The 12,243-nt window shown below is 45.6% G+C and overlaps 1 long non-coding RNA gene across 1 annotated transcript in view; it reads left to right on the top strand.

The window, feature by feature from the left end:
* Window positions 1-8,658, top strand: part of LOC144164140 (uncharacterized) — a 56,526-nt gene extending 47,868 nt beyond the window's left edge. The window contains exon 4 of the long non-coding RNA XR_013321073.1: window positions 8,423-8,658. This is a non-coding gene — a long non-coding RNA (uncharacterized LOC144164140). The remainder of the gene's footprint in view (window positions 1-8,422) is intronic.
* The last annotated feature ends 3,585 nt before the right edge of the window (window positions 8,659-12,243 follow it).

Genomic DNA, 12,243 nt, shown 5'->3' with positions numbered 1-12,243 from the left:
GGCACCGCTACAAGTTGTCGTTTTTCAGTGCGGATTTTCATTTGAAATCCCAAAGATCAAGCAGAAATGCACTTTTAATTGAAAACCGCGGAAATATAAATTCCGTACTTAAGACAGGCCTAAAAGTCGCGTAGAAGATTTTTTTTTTGCCCACCTGTATTTGTAAATGTAAACGCTTCCTTAAAATTAAGATACTATATAAAATCGTTGCTTCTTAAACACCTCGTGGGAGCATTTTTCTACATGTTGCTTGCTATCCTCTCCGCTATCCACATCGCTGCGACCGGTTACCACATTTGCTCCGATCAATTGGCGAGCAAGTACAGCTGCGCTTAAAAAGCAAAGGGGTGGGGGAACCCTAAAGGACCGAACATGGCGCATTGATGGACGCCCTCAGCGGTTTGTTCACACTCAACTGCATAGCGCCCCTGTGGTACACCAGCACCTTGAGCTCCCTGGTGGTGGATAGCACCTTGATATGGTCCAGACTCGAGAAGAATGTAAAATAAGTGAAGCGATCAAATGCATTTTCAATGTTAAGCCGGGAAACTTCAGTCGCATCCTGTGGCGTCACAACACTCAAGCACACTGCTTGCTATCTGTTGTAGTGCGATCTTTGAAACCTCACGTTTGGCGCACTTTAAAACAAGTGGGATTACACTCTAGCACCATGGCGCGAGAAGCGCTATTAAGACTTTTTCCTCAACACTGTTGCTTGCTACGACGTTGTGGGTTTCAAGAGGAGAGATGTTTCAGCTTTCAGTTGCTCCATCTGGTGTTACAAGAGAAAAAACTACCGAGCTTACATGAGCGTGCCCCTCATGGGCACTTCCCTGTTTTATCCAGGCTTGAAATAAGGGCTGCCGCTACGTAAGAAGTTCACAAAAAATACCAAGAAATCATTAAAGCCGTTCAGCACGACGTGAAAGCTACCTGACGCTGTGGCTTAGTGGCAAAGACGTTGTGGTGCTGATCACGACGATTCGGGTTCGATTCCCGGCCTCGGTTGCAGCTTCTCTGATAGGGGCGGGAAGCAAAACACCGGTGTGTACGATATTTCGCCGCACAGAAAAGATCACCAGGTGGTCCAAACTAATCCGGAGCTCTCCACTACGCCGCGCCGCATCGCCTGCATTGCGTCGGCGCGTTAACCCCAACAATCAATCAACACCGTGAAAGCTGTCGGAAGTACAGAGCAGTGATTCTCTCCGGTGACATCATTTCGCCCTCCAACGTCGCTCACCTACCCAAAAATAAGGCAATACTGCCAATCAACAAGGAAGGAATACGCACGCGCGGATTGCAAGATGAAAAAAAGGTGGGAAAATCTTCTGCAATCAGTAGGTGGGAACCTACACAAATCTGCTGCTAGAAAAAAAGCCTGTTAAATTGTACTGAAATTTAAATACTGCCAAAGCCTGGCGAGCATGGCTCATCGAATATCGACATAAGCCCACATATATCACACTGGGCGCACAATAGGCACGTGGAAGGCTCTGCATCTCAGGTCAGACTTGGACGCGCAATCGACGACTATCAAGCTTCGTTCCACTTGCTCGTCTCTGTGCCACAAAATTTTTATTCTCTTTGTTTGTTTCCCAATTTCATCATGATAGCTACCCAATAGGGATAACGAAGAGGGCGTCACCACCACATTTCGTCTGTTGGACAGGCAAATGCGGAAACATCACGGACAGTTGTAGCGGCCTGCTGGATCCTGGCCGTAGTGTCTGGTGGACCCACGTGAAGCCGTCACCACCTACACCGCCAAAGACCCTCCCGCTCTTCTCGCCAATCCCTGCGCTTGCAAAGCATCATTAAGAGTCCTGGAGCGGTCTTTCCTCCCCTTAATCCTGGCCTTCTTCCCAAACGTCCTCACGCCTTCCGAAGCTTCAAGAACGGGTGCAGCATGCCACCTTACGAAGCCACATTTCCCCACACGTGGGCTGCGATGGAATAGGCACTGAATAATGTGACGATGGTGAGGCCCAGTGCATCTGCGATCGGGATTTCGTGGGGAGGTGCCGGTGGTGGAACCCTTTCGTGAGGACTTCTCTGCGCGGCGGCACTTGCAAGTTACTTACGGAAGGAAGAAAACATTTTCGAACAGCGCCGTCTGAAACTGTCTTAGAAGAGCCCATGAAGCATCGTTTTCATCTCCTGATGATGAGGGCCAGTGACCAAGCAGCATTGTCCCTTTGCTTGGAGATGCCCGCCGTTGTAATCCTTTTACGTGCACCAGGCCTGCCAAATGTAACCGCCCCGTTCAAATTTGTGTAATATGCGCTCAAGGCAACTGCGCCACAAAGGATACCACACCTGGCCACTCTATTACTAAAACCTTCAAATATCACAGTAAATTGATGCCAACTGTTGAAGAGAATTTCAAGAAGTCAAAATGTGGGAAAACAAGTATTTTGCAAAAAGGAACAGAGCAAATCAAAAATATGCATATTCTGTGCTCCCTCCAAAAATGAAAACTCGACTTTGCTCGGAAACTAATATGGGCAATACCAATAGAAAATTGCGAAAGTTAAAGGACTGTGTCACCAGTAAATTTCAAAAGAAATGTACAAACGGCGGAAGTAGAGCATTTATTAGTTATAATAGCGCAAACCAATATCCTTGGCCAAACACAAGTTTAAGAAACCTACAATGAGAATAATGCTAACGTCAAAATTCTACCAAACTTACACAAAAATATGCTTCTTTAGACATGGAGATCAAAAAAGCGAAACTAGGAAAACAGGGTCAACGCCCTACATTTACGGAAAAATTTGAAATTCAGCTGAGTAACACGTGAATAGTGTTTTCAGGAGTAAACAGAGATAAATGAACGAACATATCCTTAAAAACCCCAAAAATGGGAAAAAACTTATGCTTCATGATAATGACATCAAGAAAAAATATTCATCATATACGTTCCCCCAAGATTGAACACTCGACTACAAAAGCTGGTAAGGAACCCTGAACGTAGTAAAAAAATTGCGACAACAGGCCTACCGCATTACGCCCTATATTTCAACAAAAATTTAGAACGTGCGAAAGGAACACATGTCATCTTTATAACAGATTAATAGGAGATCTATAGTGAACGTAATTTGAAAGTAAAAAAATACCGAAAAGAACTGCAGAAATTACATCTCGGCAGACCGTGCACATGTAGTGTTAGGCTGGAGAAACACCACAGCTGGGTGTCGACCTAGCTTCTCCCGACAATAACAGGATAGAGCCATCAACGGTATTCCGGCAGGGCAAAGCCGTTCTAGATGACACCTTAAAGCCAAGACCATGGAAGTATCTACCGTGTTTTTCAGTACAAATCGCCGCTGTCCCTTTTGTCGTCGTGTCACGACGTCACAGGCACAAGCGCCAAATCCTATTGCACCCGTGTTCTCCTCAGTAGAGATTCAGTTTTGCGTCAGCTGCTCCGGTGGTGGTCTCCACGTGCGGATTGTGAAGAGATGGCTTGGCAGATTCGCCGCCTCCGTCTTCGGCATGGCGGAGCCAGGGAGTGTGTAAATTTTCCACGCTTTCGTTTTTCAGTTTAGTCTTTGTTTTCGGGCAAGCCAAAAATACATACATTTATTTCGTGAGTTTTTTGCGAGATATATTAATTTTTTCCAGTGTATGTAAGCATTTACTGTTCATTTAGTAGAGGGGAAAACCTACCAGGCGGCGTAAATTGTTTACCCCAGGGGCGGACACCGGAACGCCTGCTGGTGACAATGTGTCCTATTTTTTGGTGTTTCGGAATTTTGTTCGATCAATAATTTTCATTTACGCTATTATAATGACAGTTAAGTTACTTTTGCCCGTGAGGGATCTGTAAAAAGGCTGGGGGTTACACGGTTTGCGCTCTTTCGCCATTAACAACAGAACTGCTTAGGCTGACACTAATTCGTCCAGAGTAGACCGCAAACACTAGCCCACGTGTGCGCGTGCGGCGGGGTGACAGCCCAGAGTCACTGCGGAAAGCGCGCGGCACGACCCTGGTGCAGTGTCTTTAGCAAACAAAAATGGCTGTGGCTTAGCTCAGCTGACATGAATATGCGAAGCCAAAGCTCGCCTATCATGGTTAATGGTTTGTTTGAGTTAGTAAACCTTTGATATATGGGCAATTTTTGTACCTTTCGTCCCAAAATAACCTTTGTCCACGGTTGGGGTGCCGCTTCAGGCGTTTTGCGAGCCAAACGGGTCGTCGGGCGACATCCGCGGGGTGGTAAGACGCGGCTTCACGCATCCAGCTGAAACCCTCCAGATGCCGCACTACGTTGGAAGACCGCCCAGCCTCATCTCGTCAATGGCCGAGCTCGCATGCACACGGCGAGTTCCGTGGTCAGTTGTGAAGCAGCTGTGGAGAGAGTAGGCGCCAAGCAAGAAGCGGTGGCGGCAGTCGCGAACGTGGTCTTATTGTGAGCTTGGCTAAATGAGTCACGTGCTGCGCAGCAGCAGTCAAATGAAGGTAAAATTCCTAACGATGCGAAACCACTCGACGAGACCAGTAACAATTTTGCTTTAGAAATACCAATCGCACGGGGGCGCGTGCGCTGCGGCGATTACCGGGTGGTGTCCAGGCTCTCGCATGGGCTTATGCCACGTGAGGAGCTCCCGGTTTCGTAGTAGTCGTCGTGTAGCGGTAGACGCTCCACGGGTCCACCATGCGGAAGACGGCGGTGACGAATCTGTCAAGCCATGTCTTCACAATGCAATGCAAAAAGTGATGCAATGCAAACGATGCAATAAGAGATCATTCGGGGCCAAAGCGCAGAGAAACCAAGAAATTGAAACAAAAAAAATTCTTAAAATGAACCTGGAAAAGCAAAATACGCAAATTAAAGTATTAAAAATAAAAAAGCGAAAAAAAAAACCAGTCCTCTACTACGCCAGTATTGCGCATAATTGCATAATTGGCGAAATGAGGAACTTCATTGCTATAGTTCTATAAATTTATATTATCGGTGACAATAAATAAAAGACAAATAATGCCAATAAAATCGACAAAATCTTTCGATACTACAGTCATATCTGCTCTCAGAAACTCACCATGTAGACAGGGAGCATAAGAATGTTACGCGTTAGTAAAAAATATTGTGCATTTAACATATTTTTAATTCAGAGAGTCAGAAAATCTCCAATCGGAGAATCAACAGCAGCTCTGAGAGAAGCAACGTTTAGGAAACCAAAAAAAACAAAAGGAACGAAGAAACAAATGGGGCCAATTGTAAGTACAAGAAACCGTCAAGTAGGGCCGATCAAATTAAATTACCCGTGCTATTCAAAACTGAATCATCATCACCAGCCTATCTACGCCAACTGCATGCCAAATGCTATGCTTGAAATAAACCAATGATTGATTGATTGATTGATTGATTGATTGATTGATTGATTGATTGATTGATTGATTGATTGATTGATTGATTGATTGATTGATTGAAAGGCCTCTCCTAATAATCTGCATTTACCTCGGTTCTGTGCTAACTGCGACGAATTTATCCCTTGATGATGATTATGATGACGATGATGATATTATTGAAACAGAATATCAGAAGTGAAACAAGCGACATGGGGCTTATAACAATGAACTGATCGAGGAAACGCTGCAGACCGACGCAAGCTTCGAAGCAACTATGTGGCAGCAAGCCATCGGCAAAACAAGAGAGAGAGAGAGAAAAAAAAAGGTAAAGGAAAGGCAGGAATGTTAACCAGGCTACGGCCTAGCATGCTATCCGGCACAGGGGAAAGGGGAACAATGAGGAAAATGAAGAAGACAGAAAAAGAAGGGGGAAGGTACAGGTAGTGTGGTGTGCCCAGCGGTAGGACACTATAGACAAAATGACAAAACAATATGTACGCAGTCAGAGACCAGCAGAGTAACATTACGCTTGTACAAGACTATAAAGCTAGCAGAGCGATTCCGTAACTTTCGGGACACTTTCGTGCTCCAGCTGGATTCTTAAGTTCCGACGGATCAATATCCGTGCCTTCGACTGCCACTTCCACCACCATTTTTGCCGGGCACGCATGGGCCACCGTCGAGAAACGAGAAACAACCGACGGCCGCGGTAGCCCGGGCCACACAGCAGCTAGGCCTAAGCTAGGCGAGGCCTAGCCAGGCGTTCGGTGTGGTCGATCGGTAAAGGGTCCAGAAAAGCCTTAAATGTCCACTCACAGGTTGAAAATTTTTATTCACGGGTTCTGTAGATGTTCCGACAGAAGCAAACACCACTTGCAAATCAAAACATTTTCGCGGATCCGACGTGATGCGCGCCCGCTCCCGCTGCCCCCCTAGCGGCCACTCGTCGGAGAACCCTGGCCCCGCGAGCTACGTTGCCGACGTCAATCAGAAAGTGACCTTCCGGCACGTTCAAAGCAGGAGAACATGGTGGCGCAAAATCAAAGAGCAAATGCATCCCTCCGCCGATTCGGAGGACGATGTTTCTGCGCTAGGGAAACCATGGTGTGCCCATATCAGTACCGCCGAGTAGATCACTTGGTGCAGTTAATAACCCCGAGAAAAAAACAGGCGTTCGCAGAAATTGTGCACATTCGTGCCATAGTGTGCGTTTGATTCTCGGTTTGTTCGGTTGGTGTTTGAGTTGAATTTGATAAGCTTCGCCTTCCCACATCGCCGGCGTAGAGGGATAGTCAATCCTTAACCGGAAGCGTCATTTCTGGGAGCCCGTATTTTTCTCTTGCTGCGGAAATGTTTTGTCAGATACGTTATTTTCAACGGATTTGTTCAAAAAGTCAGCTAGCACTGAAGCAAGTGCTGTCCACAGCAACAGCTGCTAAGAAAACGCTGGAAATAATCTCGTACCCCCGTAAAACACGCCGATGCATGATGGTAGTGATGGGTGCTGCCATAGTAAATAAAACCAAATTAAGCGCAGATAATCACTGCTGATTTTCAACACCAAATATTCGCAAAGACAAAAGGTGGGCTCTCCCGTATGATTTTTCCCCATTCAAAAGTACGGCTTTGCAAGAACGTGCGTGCCCGAGAAATACTATTGTATATTTTAAGGGGGTGTATGGTAAAAAAGGCCAAAGATAAGACGATAGTTTTTCTTGGGCTAATTAAACGCAGAAATTCAACTCTACCGTGGTATTCTTTATTCTTTCTCCAATGGAGCGTCCAGGAGGGGATTTTTGAAAACGACTTCCCCATGCATAAGCATTGCTGAATGATCCCTTCAGCCGAGTGGAGGGATCCAATGGAGTGCATGAGCGACTCTGAATACCGCACATCGCTGTCTGCCTTGCTTGAGCCACCCGATCAAAAAGAAACAGAAGGGCCGCAATGTTTTTATATAACCACCACCAAATCTGTAAGTACGGTCGCGATGTTCAAACTTGCCAGCATTGTTGAACAACAAAAATTCAGTGTGCAAATGTAAGGCAGAATGAATGAATAAATGAATAAATCTTTATTTGTCAAGCTGGTGCAGACGTTAGGGCAACCGCCTGGTGGGGGGCTTCCCTATTCCGGGATACCCTGAGCTCGGCTGGCGGTCCAGGCCCTGTTCACCAGTTCACGCTGGATCCCAAGGTCCGGCCTCGTCAGGCGGTTCGCCCACTGCTTGTAGAAGGGGGAGGTTATTGGGGCAAGGTCTGGGGTCTTCTGGCACTCCTAACTCTGGTGGTACAGTGTACCGGGCGTTGGACAGAAATTGCAGGTAGACGGGTATCGGGTGGGGCAAATCGCATGGAGTAGGGTTCTGCGGGATTACGTATTCGTCTGTATTCTTCAAAAAGGAAAATTCAAGGGTGCTAGGTTTTTGCGATAGCAAATGAAACACTACAAGCGCACGAAAAATTTCACTTTGTCGGCTGATATTCCCCGCACTACTAGTGCTTGTGACGGCAATTAAATAAATCAAATGGCAACACTAAGGCAAGATACCGCGAGATAGGTTCCACATTCCGCTTGGAGGACGCGTGGAGTAGCGCAATGTGAGTATATAAACGTTGGAGTAGGCTGCATCGATGTATGCGTGTCTGCCCCGTACTGCTTTTTGGCATGGAAGCAACCGACCAGAGCAGAGGAATGTGGTCAATTTAAATTGATTTGAGCAACCAGTAGGGTGATATCTTGGATGGAACGAGCCAGGAGAGGAAAACCATGGCAGGTGATCGGGAAAGAGTAGTGAGCTTTTTACTTGGTTGTGGCTCCAGTCGACGGTCGCTTTTTGTCTACATTTGCAACGAAATCCGCTGTTATACGGACATATTTTAAAGGGTTGAAAAGTTAACTAAGGAGATGAAAAATAAATTTCTTTTCTTACTAAGTTATTTTTCTAGGCAACGGGACTCGGCGATTTCCTGCACTCTCTAAAGTTAGTGTTGTCGTAAACCATGTCTTTACGTTTATGTGTAACGTGCGGAAAACTAATTCAAGTATCCCCCCTCTCTTTCTCAGGTGATGGGAGAAACCTTTTTTTAACCTGGACACTAGACTGGTCACCTAGTCAGGTGACTGGAGAAAAACATAGACGGTGTTATTCTGAAGAGACCTGTACTTGCCGATGAACGAGGTTTTCTTTATTTATATAATTGGTAGAAGTCAGGCTAACTACCCTTTCATCCATTAAAATGAAATTTCCCAGCAGTGTAGGTTTGTACAGTGAACACTTTCTGTTCTGGTGACTCTTTGATCTGGAGACTTGGTGCTCCAAAAGGCCATTGAAAAACTGTCGTGGAATTGAAGCAACAAATTACGATAGTACAATGGACGTGCGTCAGTAGGATAACATACTCCGCGCGCTAATACCGCCGAAATACGGCCTGACTGCGATTCTACGTATATAATTCAAATTTATATAATCACAATAGTTTCAGCTCCTTAACGATCCCTGAAGACAAAATACAAATGTGGTACATTAAACAGGCAGCTTGGTGCAAATATCAGTCAGGCAAACTTCACTAAATAACCACTAATAAAATCGGAACTCAAACAAAACTAACAAATACCAAGCACTGAAACAAATACTGAATACTGAAAATAAATACCAAATATCAAACAATCACTTACAACATTGTGTTTTCTGCTTGCTCATATTATTCCACTGTGGGACGAAATTTCAAAGTTCTGTTTATATTTTGTAGCGTGTTTTTTCTGCTAAAACGTGTTTCGCGGTTGAAATGACGCTCTGTTAGTTACCGAAATCTCGTTATTTCGAATTGAATAAATAGTATTGTGCACTCATGGTCATTATTGCCATCGACATTCTAAAATGAAGAAAAAAAAGTTAAACTTAGCTGCATTGTGACGGGTAATGCAGAACTAAAGTGGAGCATAAAACTTCGGAAGGTGGAATCAATCCCGCAGTCTTCGTATGCCTGCGCTAAACCAACTCAGCTATAACGTCTGATTACTCATGATCCTTTTTTCTCAGTTGCAAGAAGTAAACGTTTCTGAAGAGGTTCAACCAGCACCGCCCCTCGTAAGCTCGGAACGCGTGGAACGCATCTTGGCCACGTGTTCAAGACTTGGTAGCTAGCATGGTCCTCAACTCAAAGTTTACGATGGTTCTCCGCCGCGGTACAAGGATTCTTGTAATGTCATTCACTCCAAAAACGTGCGACGAATGGAGATTTTTTCAATGGGCATCCGAAGGTTTGCAGGGCTAAGTTATGTATAATTTGAAGAGTTGCAAACTTCATTATGTTGCCAATCCTAGTTGGAATAGGAAGTTTTTTCTAAAGTAAAAAAGAGTCCACAGTCTGTTCCAAATGCCTACTGCATGAATTGTGTGGTGGTGAAACACAGGGTAAGACGGGGCTGCCCAGCGCACTAATTATTGTTTCTGGGGGGTTTCTATGCACACAATTAACCTCGAAGAGCCTAATAACGCTGCCCTTCGGCTGCCACGGGCTCTAGAACGTCCTTCTTACTCTGTTGTCACCAAAACTGAATGTGGTTGAAACTAAGTGATAAATCAACTGCATGTCTTCGATTGCTGCTACCGAAACTCTCGTAATACAGCGCACTACCAAAAGGTGCCAAAGTGCCAAAAACGTGGCAGTCTCTATGAGCCTTTTTAGCTGCCTCACCGTTTTCAGTACAGTCGTATGGTAGTAGTACGATTTGTTGTTTGTGTTTGTGCACTTTTTGAAAAGGCTGCAGGTATCACGCGTGCTCAAACAGGGAGTTACAGTGTGCAATGGAGCAAAGTATTTTAAAAAGCACCACCGCTACTACATACAACATTCAACGGTAGCAAATAACGCAACTGTGCAGATGTAGACAGACAGACAGACAGACAGACAGACAGACAGACAGACAGACAGACAGACAGACAGACAGACAGACAGACAGACAGACAGACAGACGGGTGGACAGACGTACGGACGGACGTGCGGACGGGCAGACAGACCGACACACAGACAGAGACAGACAGAAAAACTTATTTTATTTGGCCACAGCCGTGCCGATTAGGAAGGCGATTTCTGCTCCATCGTCCGCCGGGTAGCAAGGCTGATTTTGGGCGGCTATCAGGTGATCAGAATGTCGTTGGAAAATGCACTGCGTATCTCCTCGATTCGATGCAGATGTCGTGGAAACGCATTGGTCTCCTGCTGTCGCTTTCACTTCGCTGGCCCTCACCTCTCCCGCCTACTTCTCACGCTTTTCCCTCCTGTCTCGGTCCACCCAGGATAAGCGCACTTGATATTTGTGGAATTCAATTGAATTCTTGCGCGTTCGCGCTGCCATTGTGGTACTGTTTCGCTTGGGGATCAAGACACGAGCTTCATTTTTCACCGCGAGTCATTCTTGTATTTGCATTTAATTTTTTTAAACACGCTTTTGTCTGTGCTACAAAAAAGCTACCGCCACGTCTATTGTTGATTAAGAACATCAAAGCTGATTAGGAGGGCTAGTATCAGTTATCTACTTATGACTTGCTTCAAATAAAACAATTCTTTTTAACAATGTTAACAAATATGAAGGATACCAGCAGATCTGCTTGTTTGAAAATGATTTACCTACGTAAACGTTTTTGTGAAGGGTTCCTTTCACATTTCATTGGGCGACTGAATTGACGGACAGACAGACAGACAGATAGACAGACAGACAGACAGACAGACAGACAGACAGACAGACAGACAGACAGACAGACAGACAGACAGACAGACAGACAGACAGACTAAAGCTTTCAAGTTGAAGCTTCCAAAGAAAAACTATGCTTCATGCAAGATCTTCTGAAATATTAAGAGCACCGACAACTGGGCAAGTTGGTATGGAGTCATGGTGTCTAAAAGTGCAGAAAAACGCGGGACAGAGATTAGATTTACACAAGACGAGCGCTAACTAGCACGTGAGTTTTAATAGAACCAAAAGCGGGAAATATCCACACAGCCCACTCTTCCAGCGCATCATACACACAAGACCACCAACGTAATTAAACCACAGCAATTGTGAAGGAATCCGCAATCGCACATGCGCAACAAGAGTTGGCCAGTGTTTGGCGCAAAGGTTGGCAGATCGATGGCAGCATTACCGGGCACTGTGAAGCCAAGAGACTCGCTGCACTGGAAGCTATCTTCAATTTAGCGGAATTCCTCATTACCGGATCGCACGCATGGAGCGCTGACACGAGTTCTGTTCTTTTTGTACAATAAATGAAGTCAGCTTCCACCACTTCGCGAGTATGTTGCTGTGAGTGCATAAATATGACCTCTCTTCTTCCAGCAGAGGCACACAACCATGCTTCCTACAGTGGTCTGATAGACGGGAACTTATGGTCCCCTTTAATTAAGGAAGAGGAGTGTTCTCGAAGACGGATGTTCAGGCACCTGCCAGTCTGGCCTAAGTAAGATCCACAAATCGAACGGGATTCGGTAAACAACGCCTTTTGCACCTTTTCAGTATTGTTTCCCATGCTTGACCTTCTGCTCGAGTTTCTTTCTTTTCGTTGGCTTTTCTGGCGATATCCTCACACAAAAAGGTCATTTTTTGGGTTCCGAGAACACAACCTTGACATCGAACCTCCCAGCAAACTTCTTCAATCGGGGAGCCACACCATGAGTGCAAGGAACAACCACCATCCTCTCATCCCGACGGGACACTTCACGCTCTTCCTCAGTGAGTCTACGCGTGCACTTGATGCCTTTTACAACTATGTACGCTGCCGAAAAATGACCTTGTTTAGCTAACCCTGCCTGCTTCAGGCGAGTGACCTGACATGAAACACTGGATGCGCTCGGTGCTTGCATGCCTTTTTCAACGAGGACCTTTGT

Source organism: Haemaphysalis longicornis, unplaced genomic scaffold (genome assembly GCF_048455015.1).
Source record: "Haemaphysalis longicornis isolate Haplotype H1 unplaced genomic scaffold, Haemaphysalis longicornis Haplotype H1 scaffold_13, whole genome shotgun sequence".
NCBI lineage: Eukaryota > Metazoa > Arthropoda > Arachnida > Ixodida > Ixodidae > Haemaphysalis > Haemaphysalis longicornis.
The sequence above is the reverse complement of the archived record's forward strand: the minus strand, read 5'-3'. Positions and strand labels throughout refer to the sequence as shown.